Here is a 17,338-nt window from a genome sequence, read left to right on the forward strand (position 1 = left end):
GTCAGAGTTGAAAGTTATCACTGCAAACAAAATTTCTCCCGAAATAGGAAAGATAATAGCAGAGAAGAGATGTCAAGTATCAGGACGTAAACATTAAATTTTTCTTGTTCTTTTCTATATAAATATATATATATATATATATGTTTATTATTGTATTATTCGAAATAAATCTACGTTTCTATGAATATTGATTTTTTTTATTTTTTTTTATTTTTTTTTTTTTTTTTGCGGCCCGCCTAAAGTTAAACCTTGTTTGTTTGGCCCAAGTTTGACAGTTTATGAGTTTGACATCCCTGTTCTAGCACCTTGTTATTTTGGCATTTATTTTATATTTTATTACCCGTTCATTGATGAACGGTATGATTTTGTTTAGACTATATTCTCTCAAAGATGGTGAAAGCTGAATACACGCAGTACTGTATTCGGTAAGTAGGTAAGATTGCTTATTTCTATCAAACTGTTTTCATATTTGCAAGTTCAGAACTAGTTTATTTTCCGTTTAATTCAACTTATTAGAATGGTGTTCGGAATTCGGGTTTCAGATTTAAATGTAGTATTTTGAATGGAAGTTCATCAAACTTTGGTTAGCTAAAGACGTATTGCAATCCAGATACATTAATGTTTCAGCTAGGAGATATTCTCTAGACCAGCGGTTCTCAACCTTTCGACTAACGCGTACCATCTACACAAAAATTGAAAAACTTTAGTACCACCACTAGAAAAAAAAATATTTTACCTTTTGCACAACCTATTGGCTATTTGTATTAAACATGCACATATAAAAAATATTAGATTAAAATTAGTTGCCATTTTAATTATCAAAATTTGAGTTATATTGCTTTAATTCTAAAATGTAGTATTTCTTTATGTCTGGTCTTGTTTCACTTAGTTTTAACCGTAAGTTCAATTCCTTTTTTAATTGTGTTCTTTATTCATTTTTCAAATATAACATAGCAGAAAATATTTATTCACACAAATAAATTGAGCAAAAAGCAATAAAAAATTAACAGCTTTATTTGAAATGCCTTTAAATTTTGTTTCTCGGTTCGGCCAAAAGTTAACAAGCATGTTATTTTTGAAATCTTCTGTTAAAGTTCAATCACAGGAAATTTCTCTTTATCTTCATCAATTGCTCTTTATCTTCAGGAGATAAAATTTCAGGTACGTTTATATAAAATGGATTTCTAATACAATTTTCGTTTCCATAATCCTAGGGAAAATATATGACGAAATTAGTTTTCAATGAGAAAGAATGATTTTTTAATGTCAGATGCTAATTCATCTTTTATTTCAAGTTATTTTTGGTTAAAAATCTTTCTAAAAGTGGTAAAAAGCTTAAAATATTATTATCCAATTCTTTGATTATTAGCTCGAGGTTTTACTTCCTTGTACTGCTCAGATCGCATACATTTATGAGTGTTAGAGAAAAAAATTCATATTGTAACAACTAGGAGTTAGTATCAGTATGAAATTAATGGACGGTTCAGAGTGAGAAAATGGACACCCCTTGAACAGACATCATGCAGGAAATGCAGATAATATACGGGGAAAAAATTATGTTTTCGAATTCTGTGCAAGAAACAGGTTTCAGAATCACATGTCTCTCACTAAAATATTTATTTTACTTTTTATAAGTATATTCTCGAACTCTTCATTTCTCGAAAATGTGTTCTTAATAAACTCCACTTTGTGTAAATACGGCATGATTTCACAAAGTTGCGTAAATGAGAGAATTTTCTTGAATGAAAGACTTTTAATGTACACTTAGAAAACCGTGGTTCTTCACAAATATTGCGTATCTTCGAATGTATTTTTAAATAAATACGTTGTGTTTCTTTATACTTAGAAAGTGAAATTTGTAATCGAATTTTTTTATATGCTTGATATGCAGTTTCCATTTTCATTTCTTTTCATATTATTTTTCAGATAAATACGTTTATCTCAAAATACGTTTTATCTCAAAATATTTTCATTACAAATAAAATATGGATGAATAAAAAATATAAAACAGTATACTATTATGAAACTTCACATTTTAAAAATATTTCAAGAATTAAGGTGGTAAATGTTTAGCGCCTATTCTTTAAATAACAAATTTATTCAAAACGTTTTTAATTGTTTGTGCTATAGCTGCAAACAAACTTAAGGTTATGTTTACTTATAAGGTTCATTTGCACAGTCTTTTGATAAAATAAAAATCATTCACTTATATACCACAGACAAAATATAATGAAACTAAAGTGCTATAGGAGCTTGATACTGTATTATATAAACTGTTAACGGATCTTCTAATGTTGACGAAGATATATACAGATGAAAGTGCAAAATACTCTGGCATCAGGTGAAGCAGAAAAAAAGGGAAATAAACTCAAATCATATGATAAAAAGGAATGTCTTTTAAAAATTTTAGGATATTAATATAGGTATTTCTTCCAATTAGTTTGATTATATTAATATTCATAGAGTTTAAATGATGAACACATTTTAATTGAAAGCAGTACAACAGGTTAAAATGTGATTCACTGAAACGGCAACATTGCAAGTAGCACAAATCGGTTCACCATCTCCATTCAAGAGATAATGATGTGTTAATCTTTTGTGACCTACGAAATATGGCAAATTTTCAAGATTTGCTGCCTAATAGGGTTTTAAGTTTTTTCAGTGTTCATAAAATGTATATGTAAGACCTTATACCGTATTGCTATCCGTGTTATTTGTGGAGGCATTTGAGTTTCCATACCTGTTATTACAAGCAGATAAAGAATCAACATAGAGGAAACTGTAATTTCACTGGAAACAATAACTTGTAATTAGTTTACAATTTTAAGTGCGGTCCAAATTTGAAATCTGTTCATGAAGCTGATCGTTTCAAACAAAATACATTATGCTTACCTGACAGTAATTTCAATAAGGTTTAACAACATACCTATACCTTTTGCCTATTAAGCTGAACACTTACCTTAGGGCATGTTGATCAAGTTGGCATAAAAGATAAACATGAACAAAAATAATCAAAATAAGTACAAGTACAATTTTCCCAAACTTTAGATATTCCACTTACCTCAAAAACATTACATATTGTATAATAAACACAGTATGTAAAGACAAATAAATAATTTTAATCAAAGTTTTTAGATTTCCTTCATCAGGAAACCGTCCTAAGTTTTTTGTATAATTTTTTATAGATTTAACAGAGATTATCCAACAAGAATTATAAATTAAACTTAATTTTTGTATGCATATTTAACTAATGAAGTAAAAATCAATTCTTATATACTTTTAAACAGTTTTTGATGATTTATATAGCAAGGCAAAGTTTTGGATTGATAGAAATTTAAAACAAATATCTATATAATAGTACCTTTTTACCTTACTTTTAGCCGAGGCTTCCTTTTCCCCAATATTGCTCAAAAATCATACCTACCGATAACTTTCCATTTCAGTCGCAGAGTAAGAAACTCATAGCACGTAAACTAAGGCCTAAAGGTCAGATATTTAATGACATGCTATTAATTAACTATGACTATGTAATTTTTCTCATTGCTTTAAATAGAATCCGAGATATAGTCAAGAACAATTAATTGCATAACATCCATAAACAGTATTTTATAGCTGCATAAAATTTTCAATACCTAATTTTAAAATTTATGTGCTACAATATAGTAATAAAATGATTATTATCATGAGTATGTGTATTAAATTAAATGTATGTATTATAATTTTAAAAACTTGTAGCCACTATGTACCGTTTTTCTCTTTGAATGATTTATGCATATTAAACTAATAAGTTCTGATTAACTGAGAAATTTATTTTAAATGTAAATTCTTTTAAACAGAATACTTTTTCAAAGCAACTGGGAGGTAATAAGAAATTAAATCTTAATAAAAATGCGTCTAATTAGGATAGTTATTTGAAAATCGTATATGGAAGTTTTCTTTGATTTCATACCTATAATAATTTATAGCTGAATAAAGTTAAAAGTGTAATTTATAAAATACCTGGAAACATTCCAGCTCCGTTTGTTCCAAAAAGCTTTTCTAGCTATATTTCTTTATTTTAAGCTCTGACGCAAACTTCCAGGAATACGTTCCAAATCCTAAAGAGAAAGAAAAATAATTAACAGCAACTTTAATTTAAATGCAGCATAAATCATCTGAGTTTGTAACTTTGAAACATGGTTGAGAAATCGATATATATCTGGAGACACTGATGTAATTTATCAAAACAAATACCCATTTGAGTTTGACATATTCGAATCTCTGATGCTTAGCTATTGATTCCTGTACCAATGCTCCAAGCAACAAACCTTTATTCAGTTTCATTACATACTAACATTGAATAACGAAATACAAATGGATGCTTAAATCCAATTCTGAGGCGCCAAATCTTCACGAAATAATTAGTCCCTCTAAAATTTAAAAGCCGAAGATATCTTAAGTGAGTTTGCTGTAGTCTCCATTTAAAACTTCAATTCTTAAAAGTCTACATATGTAGTATTTGAGAATCTCAAAACTACATTAATGAAAAATATCACGTTGATACATTATCATCATGGTCTAACGTGGAATCGAAAAAATAATGGAAACTTGCTATATGTATAAAAATAGGAATGAAGATGAATTCAAAGTTTACAGTTGAACCCGTTCTTATTTTTTTTTCAATGTGAAACAAATTGCATATATAACAAATTAACAATGACTTGAGTCTAGTTAATGATTTTCTGATAATAAAGTATATATTTGGTGGGGATAAGCATTCATCACTAAATTCGTGATTTTAATATGTACCAAAAATCAAACAGCAAACTAGCATTAAAAATGAATGAATATTTCTGTGATATAGGATTAACAAGATATAATTAATTTTACTCAGCTGTAATGTATTTTGAATTTCTCAGTAAGGTTAATTATAACTTGCAACAAAATAGCATTGTAGCCTAAACTGGCTGGCTTTATGGAAAGTGTCTGAAATATTTGTTACACAATGCTTTAGAATGTGAAGCCTGCCCATTTGTATAATACTTCTACAGAGGCATAAGAATCAAATCTACTATTTACATGAAGTTTAATAAGCTGAAACACTCTGGTGTTCGAAATTAATTTTGGATTATAATAAGGATAATAAAGGATAATGAATGATGAATAAATAATGCATGGGATAATGAAGGATTACTATAAAACTCAAATTAAAAGTTTACTGCAGAACATGTAGAAATGGTACATACACATTTACACAGATATGTACTTTGAAGTGCTGGTCAAATAATGGTGATAATGCCAAATAATGAGCAAAATTCAACAACTAAATTACATAATATCCATTTCCAAAGACATAATTATTTAACAGGGTGTATAAGTAACAGAAATGCAAACTTTACAGAGTCTTTTCATATTATTAACTAGACTGTCAGGTAATCCTGTGGGATCTAACGCCCTTTTTATAAAAGGTTAGATATGAGCTCTTGCAAGCTCTTAGAAACAAGCTAGTGTGATGCAGCTCGTTGATCTAAGACATTTTGTACGTGCTTCTGTAAGATTGACGTAAAGTGAAAATAGTAGTGGAGATTTACTTATTTTGACTAATAGTTATTTTTTAATTAAAACAACTTTCCTTTCACTCTCCTTTTTACCCACACTTTCCTGCCAGAATGTTAATCCAGTTAGCGCGCGTTTATTCAGATTAACGAAGAAAGAAGTGCTATTTAAGCGAAGGATTCTGAAGGTGTTTTTAGAGCGTGTTATGCCTTCTTGAAGACCATATTGTTACTTAATAGCTCTAAATTCCAGGGTCTGCGCAAGTGAAAATATATCCAGAATTACAATTTAAAGCGCCATGGACTGGAGGGTAACGCAAGGCGGCGTCCAGACAAGTTTACCTTCCAGGTGTTAAGACAAATTTTTTCGGATGATCGTAATGTTGGCTGCCATCTTGTTGTTTCTTGTCACACGAATTTAAGCGATTATTCGCTTATCAGTTCTTAAGATTTTTCACGTTCAGCTGTAAATTAGCATTTACAAAGTGAGGAACTCCACAACGTTTTCCTATATTTGCTAAATGATGTACGAAATGTTAATACGAAATTAACCGCATAATTTCTTTAATAATTTTCATCCGTTTTTGCACATGATGAATTCAGTTAAATTAAGATGACCTTATTATCCTATGGTATCTATGCTACATTCGTTCCCCTTTGACTGTTTTTAACTGTTTTAATTTTATATTCCATTTGCCAATGAAGTCTGAGTTTACTGTACATATAATTGTACAGGCATAAGGAGCAGTACGTCTCTGTTTGATCATGAAATTAATTTATTAAGAAACTAAAAAATACACAATGCATCTTTATTTGCAGGCAGAAATTTGAATCGAAATAAACTCAAGTTTAGAGTAATAATTAAAATTTTCTTAAACTTTCTTTATTGGGAATAAATTAAATAATTGTGATCTACATGATTCGTAGAAATCTTTTACAAAGTAAATTCAGATTAGGTATGTGGAATGTAGAGGGAATTAACGTCAGGCTGGCTTTCACACAAATTGAAATTTTAAGTTGTGGTTAAAATTGACTTCTCAGGGACAGCTCTTACTTGGGACAAATAACTTTCCCTGGTGTAGATGTTAAAATCAACATTCAGGTCAAAACACCTCTGAGAACCATCATCCTTAATCATATTCTAGACAGCACGGTAAATTGTCCAGCGAGAGAGCAGTCTATCAACTAATCAATTATGATGGCGATACTCTGTGAGTTTGATAACTCATTTATCTGCCTGTTCTTTCATTTTCACGATCAACAGAGCACGCAGACTGGGGATAAAAAGAAACGAAAGGACAAAATTAAAAAAAAATCTGAAATCTTTTAGCCAATCTGAATGCCAAAGGGGCGTTTTTTAACGTTTTGTGTGTTACATTTCTTTATTAAATATAATTTTCTTCCATAAAATTCAAATTAAACCATAAAATTCAACAGGTTATTATTTATTGCAATTTTAAAATGAGCGTATTAAAGATACGCTTTCCGATACACAGTCTCGAGGGCTGGAGATAAAAGTGTTTTTTTTTTTTTTTTTTTTTTTTTTTTTTTTTTTTTTTTTTTTTTTTTTCAGTTACAGTGTTGCCATTCCTCTCTTTGAAATCGTTCAGTTTGTTAATCAAAAGTTCTTCAATGTCTGACAAAATATTAAACAGATAATGAAACTTCCAAATTCCAAATTAGGACTTACAAATGCCCATATTCGGTGGCGGATTACGTTATTTAAAATCTGATGGCTCTACGTGCCGTTGTTTTATCACAATACGAGAAACATGCATATATTTATGCAGACTGTTCCTTATTTAATTTCTCTAAATATAATACAGGACTGCAATATTTGGTAGTAACAGTTTGAAAAGTGAATCAACGCAAAATGCCAAAACGAAATTAATCGCCCTTCTGGGCTAAAAATAACAATTACTTTCAATAAAGTATATAAAATTAGATTTTCGGTATTCATGCTTATTCCGTTCAATCTGTGAAAACATTTAAAAATACCATAGGATCGGGTTACATTGAAATAGGAGTAGATAAAAAATGAGCAATGCCTTCGCCGGTACTGAAACCTGGACCTCTCGAATACGCACCGAGTGTACTACTGGTTACACCACGAAGACATGCAGAAAGGAGGAAGAAAATGCCTTATAATTTGGTCCCGCTGGGACAAGGCGGATTGGGTCTCCCTCGAATAGTTCACGAATAGTTCACCTTATAATTTGTCGATCAGTTTGGCTGTTGGTGATAAATTCTAACCATTATTCTATCTATATTTTATTACTTTAAGCATTATTGCTTTTCCTTCTTTAAAGTTTTATGATCAATGCCTAGTTCTAAATTCTCTCCAATGAATCGCATCTTACTTGAATCAATTTGTGATCAGAATTCAGGATATGAATTCCTGAAGAGAAATTTCAGATGAGATGGGTAGTAACTCCATTACAAAGATATTTTTACGCTTTGGTCTTCTCAAAAGCATACTAATTAGTATCTTTACTCATAACGACATTCACATTTCGCTTCTCAGTTATAGAATATTTTAGCCATAATATAAAACGATCGTTCTAACGATGATCTTTTGAGGGTACATAATACATTTTTAAATAACACCGAAATTCTAAAGCGTAACATCTAAAATCGTTTCACACGCAATGAATGCTTCTTTCCTGAAAACTTCTGGAATGATCTGATTTATAGATTAACTATGCGTTGTCTTCAGTCCGCTTAAGAATTAATCGCTTAATAAATATTATGCGCTTACACTAAACAGGAAGTATATTTTCTAGTCCCAGAATAAGAGTTCATTGGTCTCAACTTGTAGAGCCATTAGGTTATTTCGAAGTAGAAGAGATGAAAATGAGCAATGCCCTCGCAGGGATTCGAACCACGAACTTCTCGAATACGCGTCGAGCGTGCTGACCACTACACCACGAAGGCATGCTAAGAAGGCGAGAGAAATACCTTATAAACTAAATCACGATAATATTTAAAAAAATTTAGAATCGACAATTATGCTTTTTAAGTAAACAGCTGTAAGCTGTAAAGGTTTTACACATTACAGATGACGACTTCGAATGGGATTCCAACGTTAGACTTTCACCACCGTGGAAGAGTGTCCTATCCCTGCGCTCTCTATACGTTTCGGCAGGATAAGTGTTCATTATGAGAAAAGAGGTAATTTGTGAACTACCGAGATATCCTAAGCAACAAAACTAGTCCTGGAGACTAAGTCTATTTTGTTATGAAACGTCGCGTTCTAAAACATAATAAGTGTTTAATGTGTCTAAACAAAATACTCAGGCTGTTAACTTAGTAATGATTATTTATTTTTTTAAATTATCAAAAGCTTTATAGAGTTTTGCTCTCGTAGATAGCATACACTAAACTGTAAAAGAGTGTATGAGGAATGTATCCCCATGTCCTAATACAACAGAAACGTCAGAAGAGCGGTGTAAAAAACCCTTTATTCAATCAAATATAACTGAACAGATGACCCCACTTGGGCTTCCATAAAGCCAACACTTTTGGCTTAAATCAAACAAGTAACGTTGAACTAAAAATGCAATTAAAATAACCTAACGGCTCATACGATAATTTAACAGGCAGAAATGCTCTGGCTAGTAGAAGTTGGCGGGCACAAGCTTAATGGCTAGAAGCACACAACGCTACAGAATCAAATCATTAGTAATTCAAAGCACAACTTCAAATAGGCTTAACACACTCTAAACTCACCTTCCAAAACCTTTGCTTAAACTGCGTATAAGAGCTGTCTAGCACAGTCTGGTCTATTTATGGTGTGTATTTTGTATATTCAATTAATGTACTCGCTAATATTTAGGTGCTTATCTGCGATTAGTATAACGTATTCCATGTCTGAGAATAAAATATAGAAAAATTGATAAGTATTGAGTGAACGTTTGGCATCTTACGAATATTTCTACCTACAAATTTTAAGAATTTTTAAAACTTCAGACTTTTACATAAGCCATTACAAAGAAGACTAAGTTTTTAATTATGTTTCTGCTATGTAGAAGGTTAAGACCAGTCCGTAAGATTGGCAATTTAACGGTTTTAAAATGCTCTGAAACACGATATTTTTAAATAATTACAGTGTAGTGAGGATTATTGCATTACTGTGTTGATTTTTTTTACTTTTGATCACTGTTTAAAGTGAAAGAAACGAACATCACTTGTCTTGCTAGCTAACATATCCTAGTTCACATTTTTATGTAAAATTTTAATTGAAGCTTGTCATTTTTCTTTTCCGCCCCAATACCTCATTCATTTGATCAGCATGAAATTAAAAGAATGTGTCTTTATAGGTTTTACTTAAACTTTTTCATTTTTCTTTTCTTGCCTTGCTTATCTAGGGAACGGTTAACGAGTTTCCAATACATTTTTAAACTTTGAGAATGTAAAAAGATAAATTGCACTTCCTAAAAATTCCTAAAATCACCTTTTATTTAACTGCCACAGAACGCCAATAATAATAATTATAACAGTAATTTCCAATTAAAAGAGTATATTTATTGACTGGTGTCGGTTACAGTTGAATTTTTCTCAAAATGTAAACAATGTAATAAATGCAAACTTTATTTAACGAAGCCTTAGTGAGGTATAAGATTCTACATGTATCGTACAATGCATTCACTTTCTAATCTAATTTGAATATTTTACTTCTAAAGTGGGGAGAAACTGCCAGTCATACTTTAATTCTTTTTGTTTCTTCTAAAATTGCATGAAAAACATGCGTTACTTTTAAATGAAGTAATAAACATTTTGCTTTAACTCATCGCTCGTGAGTGGGAGATCCACAAAGACACACTAAACAAAACCAGTACACCACCACACCAGTACAGTTAGATGTCTGTTTCATTTTCTAACAGATATATAATTTAAGTATATTTTGATATGATAATTTAAATACTAAAAGGCGGAATCGGAGATTGTTATAACATCGGAATGTAACATACATTTAAGAAAAACTGACTTGTAATACCTGGAAGAGTCAGTAATACTCACATGCAGCATAATAGTCAACTACAAACAAGCTGACTGAAAGCATCTGACTAAACAAAGTTAAAATTAGCATGTGTCATAATAGATGGATCTGATGACCAATAGTGCATTCCCCCCCGAGCATATCTCTGAGTTTAAAGAGCAATTTTTGCTGATCTCCCTGCCAGTTGTTCTTAGGATTTAGCAAATATAAACCATAAGGAATGGCCGAGGACGTGAAGCTGTGACTTTCTGCCCATAAACGCTAATCTAGGTTAGCAAATTCTTTCGCTTGGGTATTTTTACCAGTACCAGATTGACACACTGACAAGTTTCCTCAAAAGATTAAGATTTATTACAAGCCCGATATGTACTATTATTACCCTGTATTCATTTAATAAATCTGATTTTAATAGTCCAATATTTTATTCTGTGAGTTTAAATTTTCTGACGATGAAAAAATTGTGTTTATACTTGTATAGCGTTTAATTCGCGATTAGATAAAAGTATATATCCAAAAGCTATTACATTTAATTTACCTGTCAAACCCAAATTAACTTCCATGAGCCGGAAAACATTTTTTAGCTTTAATCAATTAATTCCCTTAAATTTAAAAGCATTACCAATAAATATAATACACTCAGTATAAAGAAATAAAATGTTCAAGAAAATGGGGTTTGTTAAGGAAAATAAATTAAGATTCAAACGATCTGGTAGCAGATTTTCACAAAACTGATTGTATTCAGGCTCTGTCATTTACATGAGTTTTAAAGCAATTCGTATCCGTTTTTCAGGGAATTAAATGCAATATCAGAAATTAATGTTAGAGTAGTGCTTAAAGATAAATTGCATTTACATATAGAATATACGGAATATATTGGCAGAACGATGATGTGGATGAGACAGAACATGACAGGACTAAAATTCCGAGAGACATGAACGTGTATTGAATATTCGAAAGCATTATCTAAATAATAGGACTATTACTGTTGCAGTTTGGAGACAAAGCATCACATGTATGAGGGAAGTTGGAAGTAAACCAAATCCCCTTATTGTCAGAGAATATGTTAAAAATATATATATAAAAATGTATTAAAAATAATGTTCTTTCCCAATAAACGTTAGTCACACATGCTAATATTTATCTGAATATTAATACTTTAATACTTCATACCCTTCACGGGCATTGCATGTTGCGATATATAAAGAAAAGTAAGGAATTAAATGCGAAAATGACTACTTATTATCTCGCAAGCCGTAAAATTATTCCTCAGGCATCGATCTACACTTATTTTCCGTAAACCTTTCAGGCTTTGCAAGACATATTGGTACCAGGAGGATCTTCTATGTTTACCTAATACCTCTAAGAAGGTTTAATCCTTCCCATAAACGCATCCATTGTTGCTTCTGCGCTAATGAAGAGAAATTCATCGATATTTTAGTGCGTTCTAAGCTGCATGATAAAGCGAATATGCTTCCCAAATCGTGTCAAGTATCTGTATATTAAACAATATAATTAAACTGCATGTTCGTAAACCAAGATCCTCTGTGATAATCGGGAAGCATTTGCTTCGTATACTAAATAAAAATTTATGTGACTAAATTATAAACTATACGTTTCGTGCAAGCGATTTTTTCCACTAATACCAGTACAGGCATAAATTTCTTTCTAAATTAATTCATAGGTGATATTTAACTAACGAAAGCAATTTTGATTAAGCCGTATAACTTTATTTATTTGGAATATTTTTTCTAACTCATACGTAATTTAATCGATAAAATGGTGCAGTAGAAGTCCAGAAATCCTTAAAGCTTGGGATCAGAGGTTGTGCGGATTTTAGGATTTTGCGGATTTCAGGACAGAAAAGATAAATCAGAATATTCAGACTAAAAGTGCAAAATAAATAAGGCGTATTAGATACATTTAATTAAATTATTATATACATTATTGCAATAACTTATTATATGCATTAAATTATTATTATATATATAAATTGATAATATTATTCATTGTATTATATACACACAGCATCGAGGTTTGCCGATTTCGCCTCATGCAAAGATTTCCGATTTCGGATTCCGGTGTTAGAATCACTGTTACTGTAAAATTTAAACAGCTTTTCTTTATTTTTCCGTATATCATACACAATCGTATCTCAATTCCATATATATATAAGCCGAGGAGTAGCACCTGTCTCCATCTTTTGCAGAATTTGCCCTTTTTGCATTACCGTCAATGCAACGTGTTTACGTTTTTCAACGTTGCAAGCAGTAAAATCATGAGTGCGTTTTTTATCTGTGAATGTATTAAAAAAGGGCTGAAATTTAAAATACTCTTAATTTATCCACGAAATATACGGATCAAAAAAAGGCAGCACTAAATAATCTCGTGAAATAATAAAGATCAGAAAATACAACAATGTGAATCGTGAACTTGAAAGAAGAGTTGAATGCATCGTCTGCTTTTTACCTCGATGCAGATTAGAGGGGAAAAAAACTTTTAGCATGATGTCAATAATTTGAAATTTCCGTTATGACTCATTATTATTCGGTAATTATGACGTCGTTATTCGGTAAGTATTTTTTCTTCGATATTTTGTACTCAATGTTGCGGTTTACGGAACCTATAAACAGAATATTTATATTTTGAGACGCAACGCGGATTTCAGGTCGGCGGATTTTCGGTATTTGACTGTATTGCATAAAGAAGGACTTGTATTTTTAATATGCAGGTTTTTAAGCATAAGATATGTATAGCTGATTAAAATTATTGTAAGTATATTCAGCGAAAACTGTGACGCAATATTTAAATGCAATCCTTAAAATAACGAATTATCATAGCGAATCTTAAAATAAATTTTATTTCATGAAAATTAAGTTCATAACTTTTGATGGTGCACAAAATGCATGAAGTAATGTATATCTTCTATATATATCATCATCTCTCGTAGAAAAGAAAAAGCACTTGATATGCACCATATCTCTAAAAATCCTATGGTTTCACAGCCATAGAGGTCCATTGTTTTCACAGCCATAGGTCATAGACATGCACTTTCAGTTATAAAATGTTTTAAATTATGCACTTTCAGCTATAAAAATGTTTTAAATTATGCAAATATCTATACTTTTATTATATGTTAATTTAAAATATCAATTTTGTAAAAGTAATGAAATCTAACTTTTTATACGGTCCCCTTAGTCGTTGTTAGAATTTTGCCCGTTCGACGCAGCATAAAATCTTTAGTTTGCCTTTCAAATTATAGCCATGGCTGCTTGACAAACTGACAGTTGCAAAAGCATTAAGCCTACCTCATAATAATTTATGACTTTATTTTTAAAATAAAATGAATTCATCTAATTTATAACGCCTTTAATAATATAATTTATAACATCACATAATATATACTTTGGTACAGAATAACGGTTTATATTTTAATTTTATAATATGCTTAAATTTTTAAACATTTAAAAACACAAATAAATTTTATCAGTTAAATAAAAAAAAGTATTCTAGTAAGAACTAAATCTCAAATAGCACTCGTTTTTGTGATGGCAATGAGTTTAACGTAAGGACAGTGAGCAAGTGCTGATTACTACAAAATAGAGGGTTATATCAGCTTAAATCTATCCATTTAAAATTCATTTTTATTCAACGTTAAGGTTAACATTTTTCATACTTAAATACAACATTTCATTTACTTCACTTTAACCTTTAAGATAAAATGAAAAACTTTAACATGCAGAACAGAAAACGCAAAACTTGACAGCCTGATTAACTGAAAGGATATTATACGTAAAATTTGAGAGTTCAGAAAGTTAATATATTAATAGTGTTACGGGAGTACGTGTTCGTAAACGGGCGGAATACACACAGAATCGATGATAAATTGATAACATTTATTTTTCCGAAATAAATACTTTACAGTTCTGAAACTTTTATCAAATACTCGTACAGCTCTTCTACTATGACACAAAATAATCAGTAGTTAGCAATTAAAACTACTAAGAATGTTTAACACAGTGTAATAGAAAGCGCAAATAAAAAGACAAAGCTCCTACGGAGATCTCTCAACACTTCGAAGTCAAAGTTGAGCTAAAAACTGATACACTCTCCGGACTTATATTGTTTTCCCCCAGCCGCCGATAAATTACGACGATAAATCTTCGATTTCTCAAAATTGCTGGAAGGCATATACAATTACAGTTATATATGGTCGGACATAGTTACAGTTCTACAGAAACCGGACCAAAATGTCGCCAAGTTTGGTAATTTTTGGCGATTTCTTGCCAAATTGACAAGTTAAATAACAAATTAAGCATTCTAAGAGTGTTTTATGACGAGAAAGACGTAAATTTTGCCATATCCTATAATCGAAGAGTCGGAGGGGTCATTGGTTTCGAAGTAAACAAACGTCCCCGCAATAATTGCTCTTAAATAAATGTAAAAAAGGGGGTTCCGAACTACTGAAAATGCTTTTGGCAAGTGGCCAAGCAGTAACAAAGAATGTTTCACTGGATTTAAAATGCAGATAGGCTTCTTTCCTTTATTTTTTTCTGTGCCAGAAAATGGAGAATGAAAATCAGCCTCAGTGTGTGTATGAAGGTATGTGTAACTTGAATTCATAAATTAAATGTGAGGAAGAGCATTGTCTTGAGAGAAAACAAGATTCGGTTTTGGATTTCTGAGCAAAACCAACTCAGGTTCTCGCGTTAATGTAGCCGCAAAAAGATAGATGTAATAAAACAAATTTTATGGATAAAATTGTAGCATTTGTGTTCATATTTTACTAATGGAATGTTAGTTAATTTAACTTTTTCTGCCTTTTTTCGCCATGATGTTCGCTCATTACAGAATTTACATAGGTTTGAGTGGCAAGTCGCTTTATTATAAAGTTTGGAGATTTACGATTTGGAGTGTGAGAGGCTGGCCTGCAGTCCGCTGCCTGGCGGAAGAGGTAGAATAAATTTGAAACATTTTAATCTGTGCCTGTTTGTCTTGTACAGATATTTTGGTGTGATAATTCACTTTATAGAACTTAAGAAACACATTATTATTATATTGACCTAGCTAAGTTATTTGACACCCATTAGCAGGTGTTACGAATTGTTCTTATCCTGAAATTTACTACACAGTATTGCTTCCAGAACAGCCTTATTATATCAAATCTTTACTGGAAAGTAATTGCCATCGTATTTTTGTTTTACTCACTTTGTGTCGGGAAACTGCAACAGTTATGGCGAACATTTATATCCTTGGCGTATCAAAAGTAACGGAAATAGCTATTTGAATTCTACCGGAGTTCTCCCTCCTCTTTCTATAAATATCTATATCTATCTATAAAAAAATATCTAATAAATAATTCTATATCTATCTATAAAAAATATTTATATATCATTAAGTTTTAAGTATATACAAAATTATAACAACTAACAAAAAAGGTATTTTTCCCATTAGGTTGCTTTATAAATAATTTTCACAAGCAAGTTGATTTTGGATATTTGTTTATTTAAAAAGCTTGAATGTCAAACGTTTGAAGATTAAAACTTTCGAAGAGAAGAAGAATTCTTCTTTTACTATATTCGAATTTTGCATTATTACTTTCTACAGACTACCTTTGTCGTTGAGTTTTCGAGCTCTATTTAGTCGATCAATGCAGTAAACATCTTAATCCTGAGCGATGCTCTTAAAATAATGGTGGTAACTAAATTTTATTCTTTAACAGAAGATCCTTGCTTGAGATTCCTCTTATCGTTTCTTACAAAATTCAGTACGCATATGTTTAAAAAAAGTTTGTTTGTTTCAGGATGCATCTTCAGGGCTAAGCAAATATTACATGTTTACACTGTTGTAAGAAACCCTTGTAATGTAAAGAAATAATATTTTTTTTCTCAGCATAAAGTAATGTTTAACTTCTTGAACTCTAGACATACGCTTATCGAAGCGTATTTTCATCCTTTAGGAAAGAGGATTTCAAGAAATTATACAATAATTTTAGTTGCCATAAAATACGATCATTCGTATTACAAATAAATAAAAAAAGAACTTTCATTAGAATAAAGAACTGTAATACTTAAATTCTAACTACTGCATTCCTATAATAAGTGGCAATTGAAGATTTGAACAAAGAATCATTAGTCGTCTCAGATTTCAGTTTAACCAATTACATTAAAACAATTCAGTACCAGTCTTTTAGTTGTTTACTAACGCCTGTGGGTACATTTAATGAAACAAAAATCGCAGTCACTCCTTCAGCTGCTCGTAGTGTACATATTTCTGATGTTCATATTCTAATGCAACAGTTTATATCGATTTAATTGATATTGCATTTTTTTATCTGCGCTTTCAAAAGTTGATTAAAGAACAGAAGTTTCTGCTTATTTACATCATAGCCGATAGTAATTTTAATGTTTGTGATTTTTAAATTAAAACATTATTCTTAATCTAAATTTATTATTATTTTTGTTTTAATACTTCATTTATTTAAAAAAGGATTTGCAAACACATATGGTGGAGCTTCTTTAAAAATGTCCCTTTAAAAGAATTTTCTTTTAAAACCCTTTATTTCCTCACGGAACTTTAAAGTCTCATCAATAAAATCACTCAATTAATGTCCCAACGAGACTTTAAGGCCCAATTTAAATGTTTTTTAAATGAAAAACTTACGACATTTTTGTAAATTTGATGTGAGATGTTACTCATGAAGAGAGAAATATAATGGTTAATATAATGCTTAAAAAGGTTTTTTTTCAAAACAAATAAAGTAATTTAGGACAAAAAGGTCCTAAATTACTTTATTTAAACTGTAATA

At 30.6% G+C, this 17,338-nt stretch overlaps 1 protein-coding gene across 1 annotated transcript in view; it reads right to left on the reverse strand.

The window, feature by feature from the left end:
• LOC118181985 (cyclic nucleotide-gated channel alpha-3-like) overlaps window positions 1–17,338 on the reverse strand; it is a 554,742-nt gene that overhangs the window by 321,894 nt on the left and 215,510 nt on the right. Inside the window, exon 3 of the mRNA XM_035351236.2 lies at window positions 4,000–4,097. The gene's annotated coding sequence lies outside the window, so the exon portion shown is untranslated. The remainder of the gene's footprint in view (window positions 1–3,999; window positions 4,098–17,338) is intronic.

Source organism: Stegodyphus dumicola, chromosome X2 (genome assembly GCF_044657685.1).
Source record: "Stegodyphus dumicola isolate Sdum_Otavi_A_Nest chromosome X2, ASM4465768v1".
NCBI lineage: Eukaryota > Metazoa > Arthropoda > Arachnida > Araneae > Eresidae > Stegodyphus > Stegodyphus dumicola.